Source organism: Pinus tabuliformis, chromosome 4_2, assembly GCF_031772625.1.
Source record: "Pinus tabuliformis cultivar Carrire ecotype Pingquan chromosome 4_2, CPIR1, whole genome shotgun sequence".
Lineage (NCBI taxonomy): Eukaryota > Viridiplantae > Streptophyta > Pinopsida > Pinales > Pinaceae > Pinus > Pinus tabuliformis.
In genome coordinates, this window is record NC_142304.1 from 295,759,527 (window position 1) to 295,766,750 (window position 7,224).

The following is a 7,224-nucleotide window of genomic DNA, read 5'->3' on the forward strand; positions in this document are numbered from 1 at the left end:
AAATTAATCTATTTTATAATTAATAATTTAAACTATTAATTATTTTTTTTTTTTTTTTTTTTTTTTAACTCTTTGTCTATTAATTTAAACTTAATTTATTTTATAATTAATCTAATTAATTTAAAACTTATATACTATTTTTTACCCTTAAATAGACCATGAATTAATTTTTAATATTGTAATATTTTTCTAACACTTGAATTCTCTAATTTTTATATCTTGAAAAAACTCTTTGACGATGAATATAAAATTTATTTTATTTTAATATATATTTATAAATATATGTTCCTTCATCTTATATTAATAAATATAATTAACTATTACTCTATTTTTAGCTTTTATAACTGGCTAATATTTATATCTAACAATTTTAAATTAATTTATTTTATACTTATTCTAACATTTTTAAATTAATATATATTTATAAATATATTTGCAATTAATTTATTTTATGATTTACTGATTATAATATATTAATTTACTTATTCTATTGTATATTTGTAACATGGTCCACTTACATTTTATTTTAAATATTAATAACTGAATTAACTTATTTAAAGAAAAATATAATTTATACCCCTTATCATTGTCAAACTAGTCGTTATTCGGTCAAATCTAGCCGTTACCTTATCTAGAAAATTGGGTCATTGGATATTCTGCCCTATATATTTAATGTGCAAAACGAGATCTATTCATTCAACTTGTCCTGACGATGAACCACACTGGTGGGTTCGAAATGCGTCGACAAAAATTTCTCTATGTGATTTTCACCGAAAAATCTTCAAAAAATTGATATGGATCACAAAAGTCTCAATTCAATCATCAATCATTTCAATACTTACCAAATATAGAATAATACTCTATAAGCATTCTTATCATGATTCATTAGAAAAATCAATTTCATTTACTTTACAAACATTCAACTATGAACTAAGATTATTCAACATCCATCTAGGATCTATGTTATCTCATCAGTGTTATTAGTGTTATGTTTTCATCAAGATACCAATTACTTTTTCAATAATCATTTCCACTTCTTTCAACCAGGAAGTTGACCATTTACACCATAGGTATAATCATCTAAGTACATCATTAAATTTCACATGAGCCTCATCATCTTGAGTCTTAATCTCTCGTCATATATTCTTCCTTCCCCAAGGAAATTTTGGTGAAATTCATTGTTAAGATATTACTAGTTATACAATCATTATTTAAATCATCTATCTCAAAATTAAAATCCCTTGGTCATCCTTATTTTAAGTCTTATGTCATGCTTAATCCACCTGCCTGAGGGTTTGTTGTCCCCCTGGTGATCTATCAATCACTCACACAATTGTCATTGTTCATCTAAAAGAATTTCTTATCCCATCAAGTTCCCTCTTGATTTTATTGTAGATTCACTCATCTTCAAGTTGGACTAGGGATTCTTCCACTTTAATTATCACTTGTTAAATCTTTAGTTTAGAGTTTGAAATGATTGGAACCACTTCCACCATTATCATCCATGAAATATTTGGTATGCCTGCTGTGTTTGGAAATAACTTCTTCCAATACTAATGTTACACTAATAAGTTATTTTATATGAAGTAAAAATAGATCATCATTCCACTTGGAGTGACATTTATTCAAGTACACCCTTTATTAGTTGATTCTCACTTCTTTTGTCAATTTATGTGTAATCCTTCTCAAAGCCTCATTATAGGATTCCAACTATATTTCTACCTGGGCTTCATGCTCGATGTTTTCTCATTAGTCTACACACCGTATTTCTTTTTCCAAAAGTTAAACAATCGTTATCCTTGAAACATTTTCCTCTTTTATCACTTACCATTTGTCACCAAATAAAAGTGTTCACTACTTCATACCTCAATACTTCTAAATTATATAGCTCATCACTTTTATCGTTACCAATCATGTTGATAAATCCACTCATCTGTATCCTTAAGATACTTTCTTCTTGATAGAATCACTCCACTTTCTCATACCAAATATTCATAGATATTTTTTTATTTCCTCCAATAGTCTTAATTTCCTAATGCTCCATGCCTACTAGCTTCAAAAACGAAGATATTATCAAATTGGTCTTGATTTCTTACCTTGAATCATCATGGTTTATTTTCTACCTCTGGTAAATGCATGAAATTATTACACTTGGAAATGTTGTTACTATTCCTTTAATCACAGTTTATTTCATCCAATTGTTCATTTTTTATTATTATGGATTCATTTCTTAATCCAATGTGATCACACCTTTTAGAGCTCTTGAAAATGACCTTTGTTATTATTCAACTTCATTAGTTGATCGCCAATGTTTCCTTCCTTATGTGCATCGTCCTTAAATTAAACATATAGTGATTTTCATCATGTTCTTATGTGGAAATAATTATATGATTCCACAACCATTTTCCACCAAATTATGACTTGTAAAATCTTCTAAAAAAATAGGCTACCTCTTCTTATTGATTTCTTAACCTTCTTGTGACACTTTCACTTAATGACCTTAAGTATCTATCTAGAACTCTTTTATTTTCATCTCATTGTTCCAAGTTGGTCAATGTTACAAGGGCTACCCTTCCTTACCTTAGGGGAACTATACTATTATATGTTTTTCCACATCTTGGTTAAATAATTATTATCCTTTTTACTTCCTTAGGTTACCTTGGCTAGGTTTGCATATTATTGATTGTATAACACTCATATCTAATGCTCTCTTTTTAATGTCCATGTCAGACCTCTACGTCTATACCATCATGAACTTAAGATACATCTTAGTTTTTGCATGTCTACTAAGCTAAATCCAACTTATAATATCCACTATCAAGTTTCAAAATTCTTCCATGTTTGTTCAAAGCTCCCTTCGTCATGTATATCATGGTTTGTTTAAATAGTCTCCCTAAGAAAATTTCATACCCAAATGCCTCATGTATGACTAAATGTAAGCTTCAAATTAGGACATGCTTGAGTAAATTTACGGTTGCATTAGCTATTCTATAACATGCACGCATATATTTGTGAATGGAGAAGGAAGGAAATGCTCAATTATTTCAAGTCAACTTCAAACACCAAATTCTACAACTAAAGGTTACCAATGTGAAAATAAAACTCTCATACATTAATAACTAAATTGCAATTAAATTCATACCATAATGTTGTAATTATACTACTTGTTTATAGTTTTTGGGAAAGGTGGGCAGTGAGGATATAGATATAGGAGGCTTCAAGTTGCCTCCGTTATTCAGATAAATGAAGCTGATAACGTAATTGATAAGGTGGGGTCTAGGCAGTGATGAGATATTATTTTACGTAAATTGTTCCTTGTAGACCAATTGTTTAGCTTCATATTTTGACCCAAAGTAACTAATACAAATTTAAAACCAATAAAACTAATATTCCTCCAGAAATTTGGCCTATAGGTCCAAGGTAAATTCGGCACTCAAGGTCACTGAAAAATCTTCTTCCATCCACAGGAAACTTTAGTTGGACGATATCCACAACTCCTTCAAATATGGTATTAACTTTCATTGAGTTTGATTTCTATTATTGGATTCTTTCATGTAATTTGGCTTGATGGAGTTGATAGCCCAAAATTCAATCTTCAGAAGAAAATCCTTTTTTAAAGCGCAATATATTCCATAAAATATCATTCAGAAATTTTGTGGATTCAATATGGATAAACATTAATGCCTTTGATGATCAAATCAATGTTCACACAATGTATGATTTCTTGGATATAATTGGCTCAAAAGTAGTCATCTTCCAAATCTGAAATGCGTGCTTTAAGAGGTTGTATACAAGTTGTCTCATCCTCGAGACAATTAAGTGTTGAAGCAAAATTTCAGCTCTTTGGTTCAGTATTGAATTTTTCGGAGATGATGATATAGCCCTGGTGAATGTGGCCTAAATAATAGAAATAACCCTTTCCTGTAGTAGGCTTCACCCTCTGAAAGATTGTAGTTACACAACTCTTGAAACTTTAATGACAAATTCTGAGGCACAATTTCTGCTATGAAATCTTGAGGCATAACAACAATGTGAAAGTTATGAAGCTTTATTTCAATGAATAAGTGCAAAGTTCTGAAGCTCGGAGAAACGAAATTATGTGACCTATGCGAAGTTCTAGGGCTATATTTTATAATTATGCATCTATCAAACAATCTAACTGCTATGGATGCATAATTAACCCTGTAAAAAGACTGTAATAAAAAGTGAATTGATTTAAAAATGAAGATGCAAACGTGATAAATATGGAACTGGTGTACATAAAGATCATGTTCTATCACAGGATCGTGAGATTTTCAGTGATATCCTATAAAAATGAAAAAATAACAACGTAGATCAAAAGCCCCAGGATGTTACATAAGCAAGCAGTGGTGCTCAAAATAAGACACGTTTGGAGAACACGCAGTTTGGTGAAATTTGCCTTGCGATAAACTTGCAGAAAAAAAATCATGTTGTATTGCAGAGGTAGTTATAATGGATACCCGCAATCATTTCCAGTCAAGTACAACCTCTTGGAAAGCCTATTGAGGGAGATAAATTCATGAAGAAAAACATAGCTGCTGATCGAAGATTCTGTGCTCCTGCAACTGAGGGAAGTGTCAAAAAGAAACTTCAAAAAATAAAGGCAAAGAACAAAATGAATAGTTTCTTCTTTGATCCTTCAGGCAAAGAATTAACAAACAACCAACTATATGCAAAATTATTAATAACAGAACTCATTCAGGGTTATGCTTTCGTGCAAAATTGACACTTTCATTAATTGCATGCACAATGCAGTGGATAGTTGCATTTGAATAGATGCAGGGAATGCATTTGCAAATTCGGAAAGTAATTCGAATGAATAAAGCTTAAGAATATTGGTGGCATTATTGTTTTAAGAAGGTACTTGAATTCTAAAAGAAAATTTATTCACCACTGACTTTTGAAATTATATGTCACACCAATATTAAGTCTACAGATTCATGACCTTTATGTGCTAGGATAAATTGAAATTCTGTGCCGTAGAGTGAAATATTTTGAGTATCTGTTTAAGCAATCGTAACTTCTGTTAGAAGAAAGATGTTATAAAAATTAAATGGACTGTCTTTAACAAAATAAATCTTTAAACAAATTTATGTATCTTGAGATTCTTATGGCCATTAAATGATTACTCTAAGGGGATTTAAGAAATCAAACAACCAAAGAAATATTCCAACAGAAATACACCATAAACAAGAAGAGACGCCACCACCTGACCCAAAACCGGATCGGATGACTGGGAAGGTTATCCCTCCCTAAAACACAAAATAAAATCATTTTATTAATAAAATGGCCCGCCTGCAAGCGCACCCGTGAAGGCAACACCATATCAAACCCTTAACAAAGCTTTAATAGCTACCAGGTTTTACATTCATTAATCATAACATAAAGATCAAAACAATATCAGGGAATTCTAAACAAACTTATTGGCTACAATACATTTTAGCTATAATGATTTTAGCGCTTTGAATTCTTGACGAGAGAAGGAGCTTCTTTTGGTGCTTGGTCTTGAACAGATATGCACTTCATTTGAGGTAACCTTGTGGATCATATTTATCTGCAATGGTTGTAACCTGGATGCTCCACAAAGAGATTACACAAACCTAAATTCCAGCAGTGTTAGTATGATTTTGTTGTTAGCAATATAGCTTTCTTTTATTTTGATTACTTATAACCATAATCATTAGCACTATCCAATTTCAGCGATTGAATGAACATGCAGTAGTTCAGATAAGTTAGCCTTGCTGTGTTTTCTGCTAATTCAATGAAATTATTAATATTAATCTCTTAGACATAAATGGTTACTTGTTTCACATTTGCATCATAGATTAAGGGCCTCAAGAACTTTTCGACATCATACATATCACTATTCTCATGCTTTGCATATCCAGTACGTAGTGCCTCTGTGGTTTGTATGATCCCAGATTGAAATTAAAATAAAATGAGCTATGGGATTCAGCAGTATATTGTTTTAATTTTGTAACTTGTCTACTTTGTTAAAAAAAGGAACTTGGCAAAGAGATCTTAATAATAACTATTGTCAAAACTATAGATTAAAAGTACATACAAAGAACTAGAAGGAACTAGAAAGATGAATGCTTTAAGCTGGAAAATACAAATGATTACATTTCTCTTATTCATAATCTATTTGAAAATTGATTGTCTTCTACCTGTCTTTTTCTTAATTAAGATGAGAGATGGCAGGAATGTAAGATGTGTGCATAATAATTCTGAAGGTGGCCATCTCCCAGATTATGCTCCACAACCTGCGATTGTTCTCAAGATGGAGGATGGAAGCGATCTTCTTCTTCCTATAATTGTCTATAAGTTTTCTTTCAAAGAGTTTGCTATCAATCACTTCATATTTCTGCCTCAAATTATGGTAGCTAAAGGCTTAAATGGGCAATAGTTTTTGATAGCTAAAGGAATGCCATTTAATTAGAAAGTACTAGTGAAAAACTTTAAACAATCTACCAGAGTGGATCTGTAAATTTAGATGCCAATTCGTCGAACGAGCAGGGACCTTCTAGAAACCCTGAAAGTCGAAATGTGGGAAACCATCTCAACCCCAAAGGCAAAGTAGACAATGAAGGTGGGGAGAGCAGTGTCAAGTTAGCACTGGCCCAGCAATGAATGGAAGAAATGAAATACAAGAACTTTGAACTTAAATTCATGGTGGAAAAGGGCTTCTTGAACGCTAGAACTAACAAGCGCGGCAGTGTTCGAAGAAGATCCACTTCTGAGGGCCCTGTTCGCCCGAAAATTAAAAGGATGAATAGAATCATCCATGCCAACGAGTCTGTTAATAGTTGTTGACGATGTATGGGAAGAAACTTGTAAACACTGGTCTTCTAGGAATTGGGCAGAGCAGAGAGGATTGCAACTAGTTCGTAGAAATCAAGTTTTGAAGCTAGATGAGGACCTTGATACCAACATCATTGACAAATATATGGAGCGATTGTACTTCAAACTCCACAACGCATAGTGCTTCAAGGAACATAGTCATAATTTTATTTAAATATGTACATGATAAACATGTAATTAATCAACTAATTAACATCAAGTTCAAACTATGAGTAGCACTTACCTATGGTTGAAGTCTGCTTACTGCAACAAGGTTTTGGGGACGACTCTCCACCCAACCGTAGGCTCAATTGTGCAAGGACTTGCTACAACTAGCCACCCCTGAGCCCTCAATCAATGTAC

General features: G+C 31.9%; 1 pseudogene; it reads left to right on the forward strand.

Annotated features, from left to right (window-relative positions):
* Window positions 1-6,208: 6,208 nt before the first annotated feature.
* On the forward strand, window positions 6,209-7,003 carry LOC149169164 (uncharacterized; annotated as a pseudogene).
* The last annotated feature ends 221 nt before the right edge of the window (window positions 7,004-7,224 follow it).